The sequence below is a fragment of the Schistocerca nitens genome, chromosome 4 (assembly GCF_023898315.1).
Source record: "Schistocerca nitens isolate TAMUIC-IGC-003100 chromosome 4, iqSchNite1.1, whole genome shotgun sequence".
Taxonomy (NCBI): domain Eukaryota; kingdom Metazoa; phylum Arthropoda; class Insecta; order Orthoptera; family Acrididae; genus Schistocerca; species Schistocerca nitens.
The window spans coordinates 280,869,860-280,893,211 of record NC_064617.1 but is presented as its reverse complement, the minus strand read 5'-3'; positions in this window follow the sequence as shown (position 1 = coordinate 280,893,211).

The window sequence follows — 23,352 nt, the reverse complement described above, 5'->3', positions numbered from 1 at the left end:
TTGGAATACGTTTCCAGTTGCAGCACATTTCACTCTCCTACTGTGATGCGCCTGCCATCTCTACCCTAGTACATCTGTGTCTGGAGGAAACCTGGAACATGTTCCCTCTTCTGACAACGTGCCACTCTTATTGCACAGTGCTCACAGCGCGGTAAGACACGTGTAACCCACTTCCAAAAGTCCCTTATATATCTTTGCGTTGCCATTCCGCATCAAGTAACATTCAATAATAGGATCGTCATTTTAGTGGCTGACAGCCTTTTCACAGTGTATCTTACCACACAGCTATGCTTCCCCTTTATACCATTCCCTGAGGAAATAGCTCTAGCGGTACATCGTGGAATGTTTTGACGTCACGTGAGATCCAGAACGAATGGACCTCCCCTCACACAGTTGAGGGATCCTCGCTTTCGCCGACCTTATCTTGCCACCGCTACTGTAGTTAACGGAATGCTGTGTCTTCTTTTAACCACTCCTCTGTCAGACGGGACTTTCTCGCGTGCCAAAGGCTGTAGCTCCAATAGAGCAGGCAGATCGAAGACTTTGGCCGCAGACAAGCATTACTAACCTCTTCTGCCTGCTAGCGGACAAAGGTACAGAGGTTGCACAGTATTTTTTACAGTATAAAACCTAAATAAGGCCGTGTCCTATGACTGTCATTTCACATCACTGGGACACACGGTAAAAGCACTACAACAAGAAACTTATCGAAGGAAGTCGACATTTTCCACTTCCGCTGTATTGGAACACGACTGGTTTCTGCTCTTTAGACCATTTCCAAGTGATTTTCTGTGTAAAAGAGAGACTAAGTTGCCTAGCGATAACATTAGAAGCATCTTTGCAGCACATGTCCTAAACAAAAAAAAAAAGCCTCCAAGAACGTTAACGAAAAGCTCCAAATTGTGCATTGCGCTGAGAAAGGGAAGCAATTCAAAATCTTAGAAGATACCGAAATTTTCAGTCGTTTCAAAAGTCAGCCAGATATACTTATTAACGAACAAACAGACCTACAAAACAGGAAGTTTCTCGGTAACCTCACTCACATTCTGCTGATGACCAATAAAAAATCATATTTAGTCTTATCCCACCATATATTTTAATATTTTTTACTTTCAGTGTTATTATTAAACGTTTTTGCCATTAAGACAGTGTTTGAACTTGAATATTACACGATTATTCACTTTTTCCTTCACCTTTTCTTTTCCCAAAATCTCGTCATTTTTTGACCGTTTTTCTGCTTCCCTAATTCCTTTAATATTTTCCCTGTTTTCTTCCACCTTTTTACTTCATATTTCATGTTCATAATTTTGTTTTCTGAATATGTCTCGTTCATTTATTCTCTACTGATTCTTGCTTATTTTAGATCTTCTGCTGTTTCTTGAAGCCAATTGGTACCTTTTTTTTTTTTTCATTGAGCTGTTTCAGCAACAAAAATTTTGTCTGTTATTTCATTCTATGTATGTTTCCATAGAATGTTACTCGGTATTTTGTGATCGTGTCTGCGAGTCTGCGTGTGTGTTAGTTTAATTCTTTGTTAGTCTCTTCATCCATGTGCCGCCTCTGCATACTGCTCCAAACACTTTTGTTGAGGATTTTACGCTTTAGTTTTTCTGCCAATGTGATGCCTGATGCTCCGATTGTGGTTGTTTTTGATGGGTAGAGTTCTTTGGTAGTACAAGTGTATTTTAGTGCCTGAGTTTGGTCTGCCTTAATTTGTTTCTTTTATCTGAGTGCATGCACTTGAGTTTATGCGCATTCTGAAGAGTTTCTGTTCGTTCCACGTTGGACGACTTGCTTGGTCCTCCTATTTATACGTATTCCCCTAGCTATATGAATGTTTCTACTCTGTTTATCTTTCCGTATTTTGTGTCTATGACTTGTGAGTTGTTGTTCTTTCTTTCCCTGTAAAGCGTTTCTCATACGATATCTGTAGAGCTGTTTTGGTAGCGACTTCACGGAAGTATTCCAATATTTCTCGTAATTCTTGCTTATTGTTGCTGAATATTCCCTGGTTATCTACAAATGCTAGGCATTTTATGATTGCCGTGTTCGCACGCGATTTTCCTACCCCCATCCGTCTTACTTTTACTTCCCACTGTTCGATAATTTTGTCCAATATCATGCTGAATAAAAGCGCTGAGAGACCATCTCCTAGACTGACGGCTGTATGTACACTTTGTGATCAAAAGCATCCGGACTACTGGCTGAAAATGACAAGTTTGTGGCGCCCTCCATCGGTGATGCTGGAATTCAGTGTGTTGGCCCACCCTTAGCCGTGATGACAGCTTCCACTCTTGCAGGCACACATTCAATCAGGTGCTGGAAGGTTTCTTCGGAAATGGCAGCCCATTCTTCACGGAATGCTACACTGAAGAGAGGTACCGATGTCGGTCAGTGAGTCCTGGCACGAAATCGGCCTTCCAAAACATCCCAAAGGTGTTCTAAAGGATTCAGGTCAGGACACTGTGCAGGCCAGTCCATTACAGGAATTTTATTGTCATGTAACCATTCCGCCACAGGTCGTGCATTATGAACAGGTGCTCGATCGTGTTGAAAGATGCTATCGGCATCCCCGAATCGCACTTCAAGAGCGGTAAGCAAGAAGGTGCTTAAAACATAAACAAAGGCCTGTGCTGTGATAGTGCCACGCACAACAGGGGGTGCAAGCCCCCTCCATGAAAAAAAAAAAAACAACCACACGGTAACACCACCGCCTCCGAATTTTACTGTAGGCACTACGCACGCTGGCAGATGACGTTCACCGGGCGTTCGCCATACCCACACCCTGCCATCGGATCGCCACATTGTGTACCGTAATTCGTCACTCCACACAACGTTTTTCCACTGTTCAATCGTCCAATGTTTACGCTCCTTACACCAAGCGAGGCGTCGTTGGGCATTTACCTGCGTGATGTGTGGCTATGAGCAGCCGCTCGACCATGAAATCCAAGTTTTCCCACCTCCCGCCTGTCATAGTAGTTGCAGTGGATCCTAATGCATTTTCGAATTCCTGTGTGATGGTCTGGATAGATGTCTGCCTATTACACATTACGACCCTCTTCAACTAACGGCAGTCTCTGGCAGTCAACAGACGAGGTCGGCCTGTACGCTTTTGTGCTGCACGTATCCCTTCACGTTTCCACTTCACTATCCCATCGGAAACAGTGGACCTAGGGATGTTTAGGAGTGTGGAAATCTCGCGTACGGACGTATGCCACAAGTAACACCCAATCACCTGACCACGTTCGAAGTCTGTGAGCTACGTGGAGCTCCCCATTCTGCTCTCCCACGATGTTAATGTCAACTGAGGTCGCTATTATGGAGTACCTGGCAGTAAGTGGTAGCACAATGCTTGTAATATGAAAAAAGTATGTTTTTGGGGGTGTCCGGATACTTCTGATCACATATTGTATCTCGAATGGTTCGCAGATTTCTCTCACACATTTTGTGAGCGTCTGTTGTACGAGTGTCCTACTTTTTCTGTTTATTCCATACTGCTCTGGTGTTCTAAAGGGAGTATTTCTGCGCAGTCGCAGCCCTTCTTAAATTCCAGCACAGTGACTATGGTATTGTTCGTCTGTCTGATGTTTCAGGTACGTCTGCAGGTTCAAAATCTGTCCAATACAGGATCCTCCTTTTCTGATGCTTGCTTCTTATTCATCTGTTTTTGTATCAGTTTGTATTTCTAGTCCGTTGAGTAATGACTCGGAGAGAATTCTGCAAGTGACCGGTAATAATGAGGTACCTCTGTAATTATTAGGGTCTGTCTTGTCGACCTTTTTGGTGGAGTATGTGAATTAACGCGCATTTCCATTCCTGCGGAATTTTCTCTGTAATCCATATTTCTAAGTATCTCTACGGTAGAATCATTCACTGGGGTTCTGAAGAATTTTGGTTGTGATTGCACTGGGAACCGCTTGTCACGAGATGCTCTTGTTTATTTGAAGAGTTGTGTTTCAAAGTAGCTCTTAAGGTATGCATTTTAGAGCACATGTTTGCTGGACTATTTTGTTTCGTATGATGATTTCTGTCATATCCCTGAAAATGACCATCACTTCTGGGACACTCAGTGCAAAAGAAAGTATCGCTTGAACGAGTCCACATACTAATGAAATGTTTTTATTTATTTATTTTTTGTACATTTTAGAATATAGTCACAGTGATTAGTACACCCATAAATGACGCAAGCTGGCATTTTAAATCAAAACATTTCCACCGGAAGCTAACGTTTGGGGCAACTAACATGGCGGACATCGTTTTCAAATGTGTGTCGTCACGACAACTCCGTTAGTATACGTCCACGGTTCTACGCTGCTGAACTTAAATGAGTGACATCGCTGGTCATTTAGCACAAATATATAACCGTTGCACGACTTACCGCAACAGAGGTTTGCCTAAAGGGTCAATATTAGCCCCGTTACTCCCGACGTCGTACATCACAGAAATTCCTGATACATTTTATGAAATAATTGGTGTGCTACAATACATCAAAGTGCTACACATATAAGGGGATAGTGGATCACTGGAGAATTATACCCGAAAGGTTAACAATACCATTCAATGCATTACACAGCAGAATGAATGCAATGGCCTTACGAGAGCAGCAAACTAATCTACTGGACTCTCAATACACGATATTAGTATAGAAAACTACAGACTGTCGATCAAAATCTGCTTGGAGTACGTGAGATTATGAATCGACAATAAACTTAAATGATTTGATATTTAAAAGAAATACTGGAAAAGCATTAGAAAGAGATGAATATTATTCGATTAAGGTCTAGGTTGAAATAACGAGTAGACCACACTTGGACCTGGGTATTTACGCTACGAGTCGGCATCAAAAACCTCATTAACACAAACAGGTAAAACAAAATACAAAGCAATGCGAGTGTACACTGGGAATAAAGAGATATCGCCTTAAAAATCGGCTTTACACACGTGACCAACTGACTAAAAGATGTCTCATATAAAGTAGTCCGCACGCAATCTATGCAAAATAGCAAGCTCCTCCTAGACAAAAAAAGAATTGAAACTTCCTGGCAGATTAAAACTGTGTGGGCAACCGAGACTCGAACTCGGGACCTTTGCCTTTCGCGGGCAAGTGCTCTACCAACTGAGCTACCGAAGCACGACTCACGACCGGTACTCACAGCTTTACTTCTGCTAGTATCTCGTCTCCTACCTTCCAAACTTTACAGAAGCTCTCCTGCGGTACTTGCAGAACTAGCACTCCTGAAAGAAAGGATATAGCGGAGACATGGCTTAGCCACAGCCTGGGGGATGTTTCCAGAATGAGATTTTCACTCGTAGAGCACTTGCCCGCGAAAGGCAAAGGTCCCGAGTTCGAGTCTCGGTCGGGCACACAGTTTTAATCTGCCAGGAAGTTTCATATCAGCGCACACTCCGCTGCAGAGTGAAAATCTCATTCTGGAAAAAAAGAATTAACGGCAATAGTGAAAAAATAAATTGAAACGTAACACCTCACTGATAACCCCAACACTAAGGTAACTCTGGAGTGCTACGAAATACAATTGATGCATACCATTGGTGATTTGTGAATTTGAGATACATGATGTGTTCTGGGATAACCAGAAGCGCCGGAACGAAGATGCAGTACGCAAGATCAGAGGAGGCGGTGAGGAAACGTCGGCCAATGATTCGATGAATTGGACCGCGCTGCGCCAAAAGCGACACCTGGAAGAAGTGAATATAAGCGCCAAGCGCCGCTCCTGCTAACCTCGGCGGCTCAGATTGTCGCTGGGTCCTGACATTAGTGGAACGTATTTGCGGAGCGTGCTACAAGAACAACTAGTTGTGATCCGTATCAAGCGCTTATTTGGACTTTGTGTATAGCAAGAACTTTGCTGTTTTCATGTCGCCTCTCGCTAGCGTCATTTGCTATAGTCAAACTTCAGTATTGTCAATTTGCTTTCTATAAATAAAACTACTAGTGTCATTTGTTTGAATTGTTGTATAAAATTCTACGAACGTCACATTCTTTAGCACCCTGTTAGCAACGAGTGGGCAAGACCCCACATGATGACCTCTCTCATCCTATTCTCGTAGTATAGAAACATTATATATAAACTTGCGAGCAAGTACAGTATAATGATATTGTTATGAAATGACGTATCAAAACCTGATCAAACCACTAATCGTGCATACATGCATTCAAGAAAGATGCAACTTGGAATATGGAGACTTCCGTTTGTTCTAATTAGGCACTCTGCAGACGCCAAATCGTTCTTGCGGAAGAGAAGATGATACAAATATTGCCCCTTGTCTGGGAATATTTATTTATGGTATGACATGAATACATATTGGTACATTGGGAATTTAAATTATTCCAGATTCAAATTATTCCTGTTGAGGAGGAGAGAAAACAAATACATCGAGTTTAATGCGTTTTAGCTATAAAGTAGGCAGTGACATGAACAACAGAATGTGCATTGCAAGAGACTGTAAAATGACCGATGAAAATAAGCTGTAAAAAGAGCAAATTAAAAGGATTAAGAAAGTGAACCGTAAGATGAACAGTTCTATGAACATTAAAAACAGCAATAAAAAGAATATATTCGAGACAACTAACATGATGGACGTCAACTTCAAGTTTTTCGGCGTCATTTACCTCCGTGTGCCTGTGACCGCGAGAGGGACTCACCTTTGCCAACATAGGGAACTGCTAGTTTATTTTGCCGCTAGGCCAAAAGCTTTGTCTGGAGCTGCCAAATTGTACGGTAGACGGCAGAATTCGCTTCGGTCCCAGCATGCCTTGAAGCAAATGGCCGTTTCGCCCCGTCTTCCTCCCGCTGAAGCAACCTGTTATTTCACACATTTGTCTTGTATTTAACATGGACCCATTCGACCGGCAGCCTTCGGTGTAATCGTGAGTTGCAGAAAGCTGCGTGAATTTCAGCTGCATTCGTACGATTAGGTTACATGACCGTATACAGGGTAGTCAGAAATAGTTTGAAAAGCTTGTAAGGGTGTGCTGGGGAGATTGTGCCGAGGAATAACTGTGAAGAAAAGAAATTAGATACGTTCCGCCATTTCTGAGTTACGTAACACTGAAGTTACCTAATCAGGGCGTTGCCTGCGCAAATCAGGCACTTACACGCGCTAAAATGCGGGAGTGAACAGACGCCCGTGGCTCTGTGATTCGCGACTTGTTGAAATGCTCGTTACCAGTTAAAACGTGCAGTTTTCGGATGTGAAAAAATTAAGGTAGGCGAGCAAAAGCTACGTTTCTTCAGTTTAAGGAAACCAAACGAAGAACACGTTTGGGGACACTGCCCCTAGCAGGCTGTTTGAATGTGCGAGCGACTACCTGACTGTTTAACTATAATGCTAAACAACTCGGAAAGGGGGAAAAGATTCGATTTTTTCTTACTAATTATTTCTCAGCACAACCCCCCTGCCACATCCATACAAGCTTTTCGCATTGTTTCTGACCACCCTATGTAAGTCAGGCGAAATCGTGTCTTTTCGCGTTGTCTTTTACGTGTGGATTTTGTGTGCGGAATACTAGGTCTCTGTTCACGTTTTCAATTTCTTCAGAACACGTGCTGATCCGAAGTCACCTCCGTGCAAGGCATCTGCAAATTCGAGTGACTTACAAGCAGCTGATCCTGCCCGTGGCTTTGTTTTCATGAGATTTCTAATGTTATTTCTTTTGTGATTCTGATATATTTTTCGGAAGGGATATTAGATATTCGAAGGAACCAGGGCGAAACTGTATACATAACCTGCTTCTAAATTATATTGGTCTTGTAACACAACTCGGCTAAGCGAATTCATTAACTCACACTTTTTTCTTGGCACTACCAAAGTCCACCATGTTTAATTGCCTATAAGCTGGAATCTGTAACGTAATATCATGGGGTTTCTTACACTGCTGGCCACCGTAAATGCAACACCCTGAAGGAAGCATCCGAATCAAGTAAAATTTACACCATGGGTTTGCAGCGATGAGATATGCAACTGATTAGAATTTCAGCGCAGACGCACATCACTCGCGCCTGTGGCGCCACCTGATAGCGCCATTTAAGGCTTGGCGATTTCGACGAGTGTACGTTCGGCACGTGTGTTTACCTTGTGGTTGTTTCACAAGACGATCAGTTATGCCTCGTAGACAACAGCGAACATCGTGTGATCAAGTATCCGAGTTCGACAGAGGAAGGATAGTGGCTTACCGAGATTGTGGATTATCATACAGAGAAATCGCTAGTCGTGTTGGACGAAACCAAACAACTGTAATGCGGATATGTGACCGTTGGATGCAGGATGGTACGACGGACCGACGTGGTCGATCGCATTCACCTCGGTGCACCACTGCACGTGCTGATAGGCAAATTGTGCGCATGGCAGGGACGGATCGCTCAGTGACATCCCGAACCATAGCACAGCACATTGCGTCTGTAACGCATCATCCAGTGTCTGCGCGTACCATTCGACGCCGTTTACAGCAGAGTGGTCTGTCCGCAAGACGTCCATTGCTTCGTCTACCATTGACGCAGAACCACAGACGTCTCCGTCGCCAATGGTGTGATGACAGACGGATGTGGACGGCAGAATGGGTTGACGTTGTCTTTACTGACGAGGCACGCTTCTGTCTGCAGCACCACGATGGTCGGATTCGAGTGTGGAGACACCGTGGAAAATGGCTCTGAGCACTATGGGACTCAACTGCTGTGGTCATAAGTCCCCTAGAACTTAGAACTACTTAAACCTAACTAACCTAAGGACAGCACACAACACCCAGCCATCACGAGGCAGAGAAAATCCCTGACCCCGCCGGGAGTCGAACCCGGGAACCCGGGCGTAGGAAGCGAGAACGCTACCGCACGACCACGAGATGCGGGCAGACACCGTGGAGAGAGGATGCTGGACAGCTGCATTATGCACCGCCACACTGGTCTTGCACCGGGTATTATGGTATGGGGCGGTATTGGATATTACTCTCGCACGCCTCTAGTACGCATTGCCGGTACTTTAAATAGTCGGCGCTACATATCCGAGGTGCTGGAGCCAGTTGTCCTTCCTTACCTTCAGGGCTCGGCCACAGCCATATTTCAACAGGATAATGCGCGACCACACGTGGCACGCATTGTCCAAAGGTTCTTCGTCAATAACCAGATTGAATTGCTTCCCTGGCCGGCTCGCTCTCCGGATCTTTCGCCGATAGAAAACATGTGGTCCATGGTTGCTCAACGAGTGACCCAGATTACATCCCCAGCTGCCAGACCAGATGATCTTTGGCAACGTGTGGAAGCTGCTTGGGCTGCTGTACCCCAGGAACACATCCAACGTCTCTTTGACTCAATGCCGAGACGTGTGGCAGCGGTGATCTCCAACAATGGCGGCTACTCTGGCTACTGATTCTGGCAGGAACCACATGTCACAGACGTCTGTAAACGTAATCATTTGATACTTGGTCAACATGTTATCTACAACATAAATTTTGTTGTGCTACCTATTGTCTTTCTTGGTGTTGCATTTACGGTGGCCAGCAGTGTACTTGTGTGTTGCATTTCCTCATGATTCAGAGAGCACATGAGTGCTCCGCTAGTATTTGTGGTTTTGTAACAGATTTTCAGCAATTCAGGTAAGCTGCCGTTGATGCAGTTCTCCGAGGCATCCTGCCGCTGAGACAACGTAAGTGCAGTTTGTAACACTCACCACACGAGCTCCGTGTTTTGAGGTTATTGGGCAAAGTAGGCAACAGACGACAAACGTGTTCGCCCTAGCATAAAATGGACCTGAAAGGTGCAGTTTTCTGTACTTTGAGGCCGCGTAGTATGTTATTAACGGGTCATATTCTCCGTCTGTGGGTGTATTTCATTGCGTAAACTGTGCTCATAATCCTGTATGACGAGACACGTGTAGTTTAAGAAGGAATGGCAGTTCACAACCGCTGATCCGAGCTACCTGTAAGACACCACTGACACTATACTCTGTTCATCATGAGAATAAAGCTGATGTAAACGTTACACAACGTATTCTTCCGCGTTTGCTTGAATCTCAGTTGATTTCGTTTCACGTTGAGCGGAAGACAAGCTGTGTAGAGCACACTCAAGCACCATCATAAGTATACGTTCTATGTTGTTCTACAAGCACACAGACTGAACGATAATGTGGTACAACAGCTTTTCCGGCGCATTAACTTGGACAGCATTACCTAGCCAGCTGCTCAAGCTGACCTATAATGTTGCACTTGCAATTGCAGTTTAGACGTAAAAAGAGATGAGCAGAGAAACTACACTCCTGGAAATGGAAAAAAGAACACATTGACACCGGTGTGTCAGACCCACCATACTTGCTCCGGACACTGCGAGAGGGCTGTACAAGCAATGATCACACGCACGGCACAGCGGACACACCAGGAACCGCGGTGTTGGCCGTCGAATGGCGCTAGCTGCGCAGCATTTGTGCACCGCCGCCGTCAGTGTCAGCCAGTTTGCCGTGGCATACGGAGCTCCATCGCAGTCTTTAACACTGGTAGCATGCCGCGACAGCGTGGACGTGAACCGTATGTGCAGTTGACGGACTTTGAGCGAGGGCGTATAGTGGGCATGCGGGAGGCCGGGTGGACGTACCGCCGAATTGCTCAACACGTGGGGCGTGAGGTCTCCACAGTACATCGATGTTGTCGCCAGTGGTCGGCGGAAGGTGCACGTGCCCGTCGACCTGGGACCGGACCGCAGCGACGCACGGATGCACGCCAAGACCGTAGGATCCTACGCAGTGCCGTAGGGGACCGCACCGCCACTTCCCAGCAAATTAGGGACACTGTTGCTCCTGGGGTATCGGCGAGGACCATTCGCAACCGTCTCCATGAAGCTGGACTACGGTCCCGCACACCGTTACGCCGTCTTCCGCTCACGCCCCAACATCGTGCAGCCCGCCTCCAGTGGTGTCGCGACAGGCGTGAATGGAGGGACGAATGGAGACGTGTCGTCTTCAGCGATGAGAGTCGCTTCTGCCTTGGTGCCAATGATGGTCGTATGCGTGTTTGGCGCCGTGCAGGTGAGCGCCACAATCAGGACTGCATACGACCGAGGCACACAGGTCCAACACCCGGCATCATGGTGTGGGGAGCGATCTCCTACACTGGCCGTACACCACTGGTGATCGTCGAGGGGACACTGAATAGTGCACGGTACATCCAAACCGTCATCGAACCCATCGTTCTACCATTCCTAGACCGGCAAGGGAACTTGCTGTTCCAACAGGACAATGCACGTCCGCATGTATCCCGTGCCACCCAACGTGCTCTAGAAGGTGTAAGTCAACTACCCTGGCCAGCAAGATCTCCGGATCTGTCCCCCATTGAGCATGTTTGGGACTGGATGAAGCGTCGTCTCACGCGGTCTGCACGTCCAGCACGAACGCTGGTCCAACTGAGGCGGGAGGTGGAAATGGCATGGCAAGCCGTTCCACAGGACTACATCCAGCATCTCTACGATCGTCTCCATGGGAGAATAGCAGCCTGCATTGCTGCGAAAGGTGGATATACACTGTACTAGTGCCGACATTGTGCATGCTCTGTTGCCTGTGTCTATGTGCCTGTGGTTCTGTCAGTGTGATCATGTGATGTATCTGACCCCAGGAATGTGTCAATAAAGTTTCCCCTTCCTGGGACAATGAATTCACGGTGTTCTTATTTCAATTTCCAGGAGTGTATATAGCTTCGACTCTCATTTAATTTTTTAAGACAATGAAATAGTATTGGGCAAAACTCCAGCACTACCGTACGCTTCTTTGGCGACCACACAGAAAACATAAAATGTTCTTGTACTCAGCTAACATTGTACTCTAATTACAAAGATAGTGATGAAAATTTCTAATTTAAACACAGGGTAATTTTTCTGGGCGAGCTATGTGTGATGCAAAAGCATACTGCAAGGATTTCACAATACTGTTGAATACTGAAGCCACTGAAGGTACTAACTACAGTCAGTCGTCTTGTAATCTCTTAGCTCCTTCCTTACCCGAATGCGAAAAATATGTTTCAGTTCTGGAACTGTCATCTCCTCTTCTGTACAGGAGGTGCCGTTCGGCAGTAACACGTGAAAAAGCTGCGTGTGTTAGTTCCAGTACGTCTGGCAACTTAACAGTTCGTTATTTCCCGCGTCAAATCCCTTAACTTGACTCTAGATCAGTTCTGCTGGGTTCATATTGTAATTGTACTGTAGCAGATGTAGTAATGCACTTTTTGTATGGTGTGTTCGGCGCTGTGAAAATGATTGTTTTTCATGTTTCAACGTCACTTATCATCTGGTTCGTGTGAGAGTACATCTGTGGTGTAAAACAGTGGACATTGTCGAAATAATAAAATATTTGGTTTTTCATTTTTGTCCTAAGAAACTGATTTGTTACGTTTTTCTTTTAATTTAAGCAACCTTTATTAACAATCTTTTATAAAATATCGATAATCAAGAATTTGTCTTTGAAATGAAAAGAGGAATTTCATGTGCAATATGTAATAATGAACAAAAAGACCGCCCGCATCTCGTGATCGTGCGGTAGCGTTCTCGCTTCCCACGCCCGGTTTCCCGGGTTCGATTCCCGGCGGGGTCAGGGATTTTCTCTGCCTCGTGATGGCTGGATGTTATGTGCTGTCCTTAGGTTAGTTAGGTTTAAGTAGTTCTAAGTTCTAGGGGACTTATGGCCACAGCAGTTGAGTCCCATAGTGCTCAGAGCCATTTGAACCATTTTTTGAACAAGAAGACCCGCTTTATTCAGAACAATGATGGTGAATTTTACAATTACGAGATGTGATATTTCAAACTGAGCGAAATATAGATTCACACGGCGAGACTTCCACGAAATTTACTAGATCAATCTATTCCGCTACCAGTTCCGCTATACATCTCGTGTGTATTTGTATCTCAGCTGTATCAAATATAATCCCTCGGAAAACTTCAAAGCTGATTTTTTTCTGTAGATTTATGAAAAACATTAAGAACATCCTACTTCTTGCCACTTTTAACCGTGTTTCACTACGGAGCAGCAGGCAGCCTCAGCCATTCTCATACTGTGTATTAATAGCGCGATAATCAGAGCTTAACAGTACAGACACTGCACTGTGCACGATTTTTGAAATAAAAACTACGTTGCTAAAGCGTGATTAATACAAACGTTGACGGCTGCTAATACATTAGCGTAACTTAAGGTTTCATGTAACGTTACTTCGTGATAAGATATCTAATACATGAGAAGAATCTACTTCCAAGAGCTTAACAACACCCGTGTACGTGTGCCACGCTTTCTGACCAATCATTGCGTTTGTGATTTGGTTACATCAAGTTTATTTTTATGATGAATGAAGTACAGCCGTGAGTTTTCTGTTGGTGCCGAAACGTTTCAAGGATTTGCAAAGACCACATCATTTTACTTCTGAACAGATCGATTCCGTATTTCTGGATTTCCGGAAGGCTTTTGACACTGTACCACACAAGCGGCTCGTAGTGAAATTGAGTGCTAATAGAATATAGTCTCAGTTATGTGACTGGATTTGTGATTTCCTGTCAGAGAGGTCACAGTTCGTAGTAACTGACGGTAAGTCACCGAGTAAAACAGAAGTGATTTCTGGCGTTCCCTAAGGTAGTGTTATAGGCTCTTTGCTGTTGTTTATCTATATAAACGATTTGGGAGATAATCTGAGCAGCCGTCTTCGGTTGTTTGCAGATGACGCTGTTCGTTCTTTCCGCGCGCTTTACGAGATTGGAACAATAGAGAATCGTGAAGGTGGTTCGATGAACCCTCTGTCAGGCACTTAAATGTGATTTGTAGAGTATCCATGTAGATCTAGGTATAGATGTAGACAGCAGCTACTTGCTGGTCCACCTACCATGCAGATATTGTTCCCCGGTGTTATTGCAATTTACCACAGATTTTTATAGCACAGAAGGCCACACGATCAACACTGTGAAGGAGTCATCAGAACATGATAAGATAACGAATTTGGCCTCGAGTGCTGTGAGCAAACTTTGGAAATTTCTTGTAGCACTTGAGCGGGCATGCTTTTCTTTTATACTCAGTACATTGAACGAAGAGCGTGACTTGGGGCTCTACAACTTCCGTAACTTAGAGCCTCTGTCGAGAGCAGATGTGTATATAGATGACGTACATTATTGGTCCACGTCGTCGCGCTTGTCATAATGCCAGAGTAACGTCCCACAACGCGTGATAGAACGGGAAGCTTACGATCGCCAACTCTTACGCGTGTGCACATTCAAAGGGCGGCTCGATCGAAACCGTTAGTTGTTCCGAGTCGGCCCTCCGCTGTTACTGTTAATCGGACGCTGAAGTTTCCAAAGTCAGCGACTTACGATCGTGCGAATGCTGTAAACAGTAATATTTGTCATTAAGAAGACATTTCCAGATTGCTAAAGCAGAAAGACCCATACCTTTACTGGTGCTCCAGTGATTTTCTCGAGTTATAACAGTCATGAGGAATGGGACAGCCATTTCGTGAGCTGCTTTCATATTTTAATTCGCTCAGTACTGATCAGTTTACTGATCCCTCGTGCTTTTCAGTTTTGTGGTGTTCTGTTCAGTAACGCGGGAGATCAATTATTTGTTGTTGTTGTTGTTCTTCTTCTTCTACTTCTTTACTTTTCCTACTAGAGATTAGTCGTTTTCTCCTTCAAGTAGTTTCGGTTACCCATTCTCATCCAGTACTCTAGCGATAAAGAATTCCCATGACAAAGATAGCCGTTCCCTTTCAGTTCTCCACGGGGCCCTCATCAGTACCTTCTAAGGCCACTTATCACAGTCCATTATTGTAACACATGCCCAAATCACTAAAGACCTTTGTTCTGCAGCCTGTTCGTTACGGAATGCTTCACGTCCATTTTTTCGCATATTTGAAATGAATTGATGTTGTTTCCACGGTTGCCTGCAGACATACTCTCATAAAATCTGATTCATTCGCTCAATAAGTAACGCAACACTTTCTTTTTCTCGGCCAGTTTCGGTTGAAAAAATAAAGAAATTGTTGTGGAACAGCGTGAGATATTCCCGCTACATCCCCTATACTTTCATGAAGTTCAGATAGATGGCTGCGCTGTACGTAGGCGTCAAAATGGCGTCTGTAACAGAACTGCGTCCCAAGCAGAGAGCTGACAATGAGCTGCTTTTTGCAGGAAACCAGAGCATCGCAGATACTCATAGGCGCTTGCTGAATGTTTACGGAGTCCTGGCAGTGAACAAAAGCACGGCGAGTCATTGGGTCACCTATACCTGTCCGATCTCCCGCGTGCCGTCAGCCGCCCACAGCTGTGACTCCTGCACTGTTGGCGGATTCGAGGAGAACGATTGATCACGAACACCTTTCTGCACAGCAGGACGTCCCTGTTGGTAGAGCTGGCGCACTCGTCCATAAGTTGGGGTTCTCACGAGTTCTGTGATCGCTGGTTTCAACGCCGCCTAACAGAAGAACGTATAACAGCATCGAAGGACCATATGTGTGGAATTTCTTGCGCGTTACGAACCTGTTCATGACAATTTTCTGTCGAACATCGTCACAGTCGATGAAACATGGATTCATCACTACGAATCGTTTCAATCCATGTAGTGGCGCCACACCACCTCTCCTACGAAGAAAAAGTTCTAAGCCACATCCTCAGCTTACAAGGGCGACGGTCTTCTGGGACTCTGAGGGGGTTGTTCCGTTTGACGGCCCCCATCATGCTGCAACGATCAACTCTGAAGTGTATTTTGCTACCCCCAGGAAACTGAAGAAACGATTTCAGCGTGTTCGTCATCACAATAGTGCAGACGAACTTCTCCATGGCAACGCATGGCCTCACACGAGCCTGTGCACGAGAGAGGGGCTCATAAAAGTTCATTGGACTGTTCTTACTCATCCACCCTACCAACCCAGATCTCGCAACTTCCGACTTCCTTCTGTTTGTCCCTATGACGGATGCACTCTGTTCAAAAATGTTCAAATGTGTGTGAAATCTTATGGGACTTAACTGCTAAGGTCATCAGTCCCTAAGCTTACACACTACTTAACCTAAATTATCCTAAGGACAAACACACACACCCATGCCCGAGGGAGGACTCGAACCTCCGCCGGGACCATCCGCACAGTACATGACTGCAGCGCCTAAGACCGCTCGGCTAATCCGGCAAGGCAAGATCAAGAAATCCGACGGCGACCGATTGAGCGATGTGCTGATCACATGCCCCTCCATACCGCATCCAATGACGCCATTAGCAGAGGATGGCACGGCGGTCGGTGCGAACTATTTGTCTTTTACTGTTCTTGCTACGACTGGAGGTACCTTCCAGAGGTGATAGGTTGGAACAAAAAAAGAACGAAATGTCAGTAAATTGGGCTCAAAAATGCATACCTTAAGAGCTGTAACTACTTGTTCATCTCCGATACGCATCTTCTATTAAACGTACCTTCCACTAAACATTTACCTACAGCTCCTAGATATGTTGTGTGGAGCCCATATTTACTGCGGATTTTTTCGTTTTGGTCGGTACTTGTTTCTCCAAAACTATGGAAACCAAAGAGCTTGCAGTAGAAGACATATGTTACACAGTATCGAGGAGGGGTTGGGTTGTTTTGGGGAAGGAGACCAGACAACGAGGTCATCGGTCTCATCGGATTAGGGAAGGACGGGGAAGGAAGTCGGCCGTGCCCTTTGAAAGGAACCATCCCGGCATTTGCCTGGAGCGATTTAGGGAAATCACGGAAAACCTAAATCAGGATGGCCGGACGCGGGATTGGACCGTCGTCCTCCCGAATGCGAGTCCAGTGTTTAACCACTGCGCCACCTCGCTCGGTACAGTATCGAGGATGAAAAAGTGCCCATAGCTCTGAACGTATGCATCTTAGAGCCCATGTTAGCACAGACTTTTTCCTTGTTTTGGCTCATACTATCGCCTCTGAAAGCTGAATACTACAACCGTAACAACAAACAGTATCGGTAGATGTATTACACTATCAGACGCATCAGATCGATTTTCGATTATAGTTTTCGTCTCAGTCGTTTGCGGACTAGGGTCTCTTACCTAAAATTTACACATTTACCTCTCTCCACCATCACTGAACATTTGTAACTTCATCGCGGAATCACCATGTATAATGGTGTTCAGATCTCCACCTCTTTGGGTGTCACACTACAACATGACCACATCCATAGATAGTGGACGTTTTAATCTCCTTAACGTTTCAGTTCCAGTTGCAAAATTATACAGGGTGTTACAAAAAGGTACGGCCAACCTTTCAGGAAACATTCCTCACACACAGAGAACGAAAGTATGTTATGTGGACATGTGTCCGGAAACGCTTACTTTCCATGTTAGAGCTCATTTTATTACTTCTCTTCAAATCACATTAATCATGGAATGGAAACACACAGCAACAGAACGTACCAGCGTGACTTCAAACACTTTGTTACAGGAATTGTTCAAAATGTCCTCCGTTGGCGAGGATACATGCATCCACCCTCCGTCGCATGGAATCCCTGATGCGCTGATGCAGCCCTGGAGAATGGCGTATTGTATCACAGCCGTCCACAATACGAGCACGAAGAGTCTCTACATTTGGTACCGGGGTTGCGTAGACAAGAGATCTCAAATGCCCCCATAAATGAAAGTCAATAGGGTTGAGGTCAGGAGAGCGTGGAGGCCATGGAATTGGTCCGCCTCTACCAATCCATCCGTCACCGAATCTGTTGTTGAGAAGCGTACGAACACTTCGACTGAAATGTGCAGGAGCTCCATCGCGCATGAACCACATGTTGTGTCGGCTTGTAAAGGCACATATTCTAGCAGCACAGGTAGAGTATCCCGTATGAAATCATGATAACGTGCTCCATTGAGCGTAGGTGGAAGAACGTGGGGCCGAATCAATCATCACCAACAATGCCTGCCCAAACGTTCACAGAAACTCTGTGTTGATGACGTGATTGCACAATTGCGTGCGGATTCTCGTCAGCCCACACATGTTGATTGTGAAAATTTACAATTTGATCACGTTGGAATGAAGCCTCATTCGTAAAGAGAACATTTGCACTGAAAAGAGGATTGACGCACTGTTGGATGAACCATTCGCAGAAGTGTACCCGTGGAGGCCAATCAGCTGCTGATAGTGCCTGCACACGCTGTACACGGTACGGAAACAACTGGTTCTCCCGTAGCACTCTCCATACAGTGACGTGGTCAACGTTACCTTGTACAGCAGCAACTTCTCTGACGCTGACATTAGGGTTATCGTCAACTGCACGAAGAATTGCCTCGTCCATTGCGGGTGTCCTCGTCGTTCTATGTCTTCCCCAGTCGCGAGTCATAGGCTGGAATGTTCCGTGCTCCCTAAGACGCCGATCAATTGCTTCGAACGTTTTCCTGTCGGGACACCTCCGTTCTGGAAATCTGTCTCGATACAAACGTACCGCGCCACGGCTATTGCCCCGTGCTAATCCATACATCAAATGGGCATCTGCCAACTCCGCATTTGTAAACATTGCACTGACTGCAAAACCACGTTCGTGATGAACAGTAGCCTGTCGATGCTATGTACTGATGTGCTTGATGCTAGTACTGTAGAGCAATGAGTCGCATGTCAACACAAGCACCGAAGTCAACATTACCTTCCTTCAATTGGCCCAACTGGCGGTGAATCGAGGAAGTACAGTACATACTGACGAAACTAAAATGAGCTCTAACATGGAAATTAAGCGTTTCCGGACGCATGTCCACATAACATCTTTTCTTTATTTGTGTGTAAGGAATGTTTCCTGAAAGTTTGGCCGTACCTTTTTGTAACACCCTGTATGAAGCACGCGGTCGAAGGCTGACTATTCATATGGCAAAGGGACACAAACATCTACAGAGGTAGGTGAGTTGGTGTGGGGACACGCAGACTGCGAGTCCGTGAGGCAAGCAAGGATGGTTGTGGGGGGGGGGGGGGGGGGAGGGCAGGGGGGGGGGGCAGGGCAAAAGAGGCAGAGCGAGCTCCTGAAGGATGGGACTCTGCGGCCCGCTTTGTGCCCAAAGTGTGTCACGGACGGCTCCTCTGCCCTGCTCTGCCTAGCCTTCGTCCTCACCGCCTTCCGGCCGCAGCACGCGTCTCCAAGCGGTGCAGATATGGGCCAGCAGCCCAAACCGTTACCCTGAGCTCATTCAACACACGACTCGAGCCGCAGTAGAGCTCCCGGCGCTATAATTTGTTCACACTGAAACAGCAGTCTGACACACCGTCGTGAAACTCAATGTTATAAAAGTTGTTACTCTCTGACAGTTCACCGAGCGAGGTTGCGCAGTGGTTAGCTCACTGGACTCGCATTCGGGCGGACGACGGTTCAAACCCGCGTCCGGCCATCCTGATTTAGGTTTTCCGTGATTTCTGTAAATCGCTTCAGGCAAATGCCGGGATTGTTCCTTTGAAAGACTACGGCAAGAAAAAGGAATAAAAGTGAGATAGTGTTAATACTTTCATCCTTCTGTAGCTCCTCTGCATTACTGCAAATGACGTGTCACTGAGCACATTTGTACTGTGCAAGCAGTACACGTGAGGTGCCTAGTTGTTTCCACTGCCCTGTGTGGAATACATAAGTTCTTGTACACTTCACTAACCTGCTGTCTTCATGATGCTGATGTCCCCAGTGCAGAAAACAGCACGCAGGTCGTGGATTCTTTTTCTTGAGGCTGAAATTAACTCGGCAAAGAACTGCTGCTACGAGTAAACTATAACTCATTTGGGATGCCACTCGCGTTTTTATTGATATAGACACGATAAACCATTCTTGATCACAACGTATTGAACATATCTTTCCACAGTCATTATATCTGGCTAAAATAACATGAAATACATCCTGCCACAGAGAACATGTCTGTCTACTGGAACCGTCAGAACTGGAGTATAAAATTACATGAATCAAATACTACTATTACAGACAACATGCCTGTACCTAGCGACGGTCGGAACTGTAGTAAATAAAACTGCATGAAACAAATACTGCTATAACAGACAACATGTCTGTCTACTGGAACGGTCAGAACTGGAGAGCCGGACTGCCCGAGACACTTTGCGCGCCAAGCCAGCAAGGCGTGACCCGAACGCCACCGAAGTGTATCGGCAGTAATGTCGTCAGTCTTTTGTTTTAGTAATACATTGATTTTAATAATTTTGAAATGATTGATTGATAGCTATCTGTTGAGGGTGTTTATTTAAAAAATGGAGTAACTTGGATGACAGGTTTAATTAATAATAGCAACTAAAGTTCTACGTTTCGGCGCCCTACCGCCGAACACAGCAGCCAATCATAGAGCAGCAGCATCATGCAGGCGGTCTTTCTCACGGGAATGGTACCGAATCTAACATCTGTCACCGGTACCTCATCCCACATTACGTCATCTCTATGCTTCTGGCCGGCCGAAGTGGCCGCGCGGTTCTGGCGCTGCAGTCTGGAACCGCGAGACCGCTACGGTCGCAGGTTCGAATCCTGCCCCGGGCATGGATGTGTGTGATGTCCTTAGGTTAGTTAGGTTTAACTAGTTCTAAGTTCTAGGGCACTAATGACCTCAACAGTTGAGTCCCATAGTGCTCAGAGCCATTTCTATGCTTCTTGCATCTCCACTGCCCTGGTAATAGCTTCCTGGAGCCTAATATGATGGCTGAATAAGCCAGAAATATTACAAGACCACTAATGACTTTCCTCCCCATTCTTCGCTAAACCGATGTGACCGCTGACCTCGCTGTTTGGTCCCCTCCCCAAATCAACGAACCAACCATTCGACAGTTCGAGCGTCACTGGCAACCCAAGCGGCGAGAAAGCCAGGCTCAAGATTAATGTTATTTTTAATCTTTTTCTACTTAACATACTAAATATTTGTATCATATACATACTGTACTAATGTATCTATAAATTTGACATGTAGGGTGATTGTGCTGCCCCTACCGACGTCGTTTTATGCGGCGTGCTATGTTATATCTGGCCTTTAAAAAATATACGTGAGATTTTCATATTCTCAACTCCAACTAGTAAGCAACTAAACGAAAGGCAGTTTATTTATTTATTTATTTATTTGCCATATGCGTTTCGCATCTTTCATTTGAGGCATCTTCAGTGGCCTTTGATGCATGTTTCTTTGTATACATATAACAAATGTCTTATGTAGTAGTTTCTGTATGCTGCTATGTTACATTTTGTCATGGTTTTCTCTTGTTTTTCACATTAGAAACATCTTTTGCAGCAAAAATATCTTGATGTAGCGCCAAACGATAATTTAATATCACGATATCTGTGCTACAGAAGTTATTTATAATCTGAAAAACAAGACAATAACATGACAAAATGTAACATAGCAGCATATTGTAACTACTACATAATAAAACATGTATTACAGACCACTGAAGATGCTTCACAAATAAAAGAAGCAGAACGCGTATAGCAAAAAACAAACTGCCTTTCATTTAGTTGAACAGACAGAACTCACCTCCATGAAAAGAAATTTTCTGCACAACTTGACTAAACGAAAGGTATCATGGGATTGTCGTTCTGACAATGGGGAGAAGTGTGTTGAGGGGGAGTGGCGCAAGTATCGTTTAGAGAGATCGACGCTTGAATGCAATAAGGAAATTCGGACAGATGTAGCTTGTAGTAGCTACAGAGAAATGAAGTGTCTTACAGAGCTCTTCATCACACCAGTATTCGGACTGAAGACCACAACAGCAACAACAACATCAATACACGAGTCATTTTGCAAAAAAATCATGTCTTCTACTTTTTACTAACAATTTTTTGTTTCTTCGGTTTGCAGTTTACAAGAAAATAGTAAATAAACTGTCTTGTACTATTCTGTTCATACTCCTCATGGTCCATATGAAATTAAAGAAAGACAAATGTCATCTTTTTGTTGTTGCTCATATTTGTTGCACTATATACGCTCCGTTCTGGAAAAACTTTGTTACAAATCTATATAAATGATACTATTCGCACTCATCCAGCATCATATTAAAAGCGTGGCTTACTGTCCGCATGGAGCGCTGTTATCGCACTGTATGAAAAAAAAATGAGAATGCGTGATACGACTGTACGAGTTTGTTGTTGTTGTTGTCTTCAGTCCTGAGACTGGTTTGATCCAGCTCTCCATGCTACTCTATCCTGCGCAAGCTTCTTCATCTCCCAGTACTTACTGCAACCTACATCCTTCTGAATCTGCTTAATGTATTCATCTCTTGGTCTCCCTCTACGATTTTTACCCTCCACGCTGCCCTCCAATGCTAAATTTGTGATCCCTTGATGCCTCAGAACATAACCTACCAACCGGCCCCTTCTTCTTCTCAAGTTGTGCCAAAAACCCCACTTCTCCCCAATTCTATTCTATACCTCCTCATTAGTTACGTGATCTACTCACCTAATCTTCAGCATTCTTCTGTAGCACCACATTTCGAAAGCTTCTATTCTCTTCTTGTCCAAACTATTTATCGTCCATGTTTCACTTCCATACATGGCTACGCTCCATACAAATACTTCAAGAAACGACTTCCTGACACTTAAATCTATACTCGATGTTAAAAAATTTCTCTTCTTCAGAAACGCTTTCCTTGCCATTGCCAGCCTACATTTTATATCCTCTCTACTTCGACCATCATCGGTTGTTTTGCTCCCCTGTGTTAAAGCCGTGTTCACAGGTGCAACTACAGTGGCGCCAAAGCTCGTGGCCTACTGCAGTGGCACGACAGTTAAATATGAGTGCACCCAGTTTCCTGTGGCCTCCGTGCAGAGGTACCATTTTCTGCCATGTGACTAAAAGTTAATGGCGGTTGTACTTAGCGGCACCACTAGGCTGTCTCACCGCTGAAAAGCACCTTCGGCAGATCCCTAACGGTTTTGTTTCGAAACACCAGCATTCTGTCTTAGTTTTATGGAATAATTGCTGCTATAGTAATGAAAAAATTAATCTGAAAATTGTCTCCGGTAGGTACAGTTTCTCAGTTTCTGTAACAACACGAAGAGTTTCCCGGTATTTCTATTAAATTTTCAGTAGCAGTAAAGGCGTGGGTTGTGGGAAAGATTTTCTGGGTGAATTAAGAAATAACATAAACATAAAAATAAAAAAGCAAGTCTTATAATGATTATGATTTGAGCACAAAGCACTCTAGAGCGTAATATGACAGTTGCGAAAGTAAAAATTAGGGGTGTCTGAAAACTGTGCATTAAAGAATACAGTAAAATCCTAAAAGTCTCTGGAGTGTGGTGCATCCACAAACGATATTTACAAGTCAACTGCGTGTTTTTTGTGTGTTTGTTGCTCCCCTTTTATTCCTGTGGATAATCCATTTTCAAATTCAGCACCTGGGCAAACTTTTCCCAGCATTCT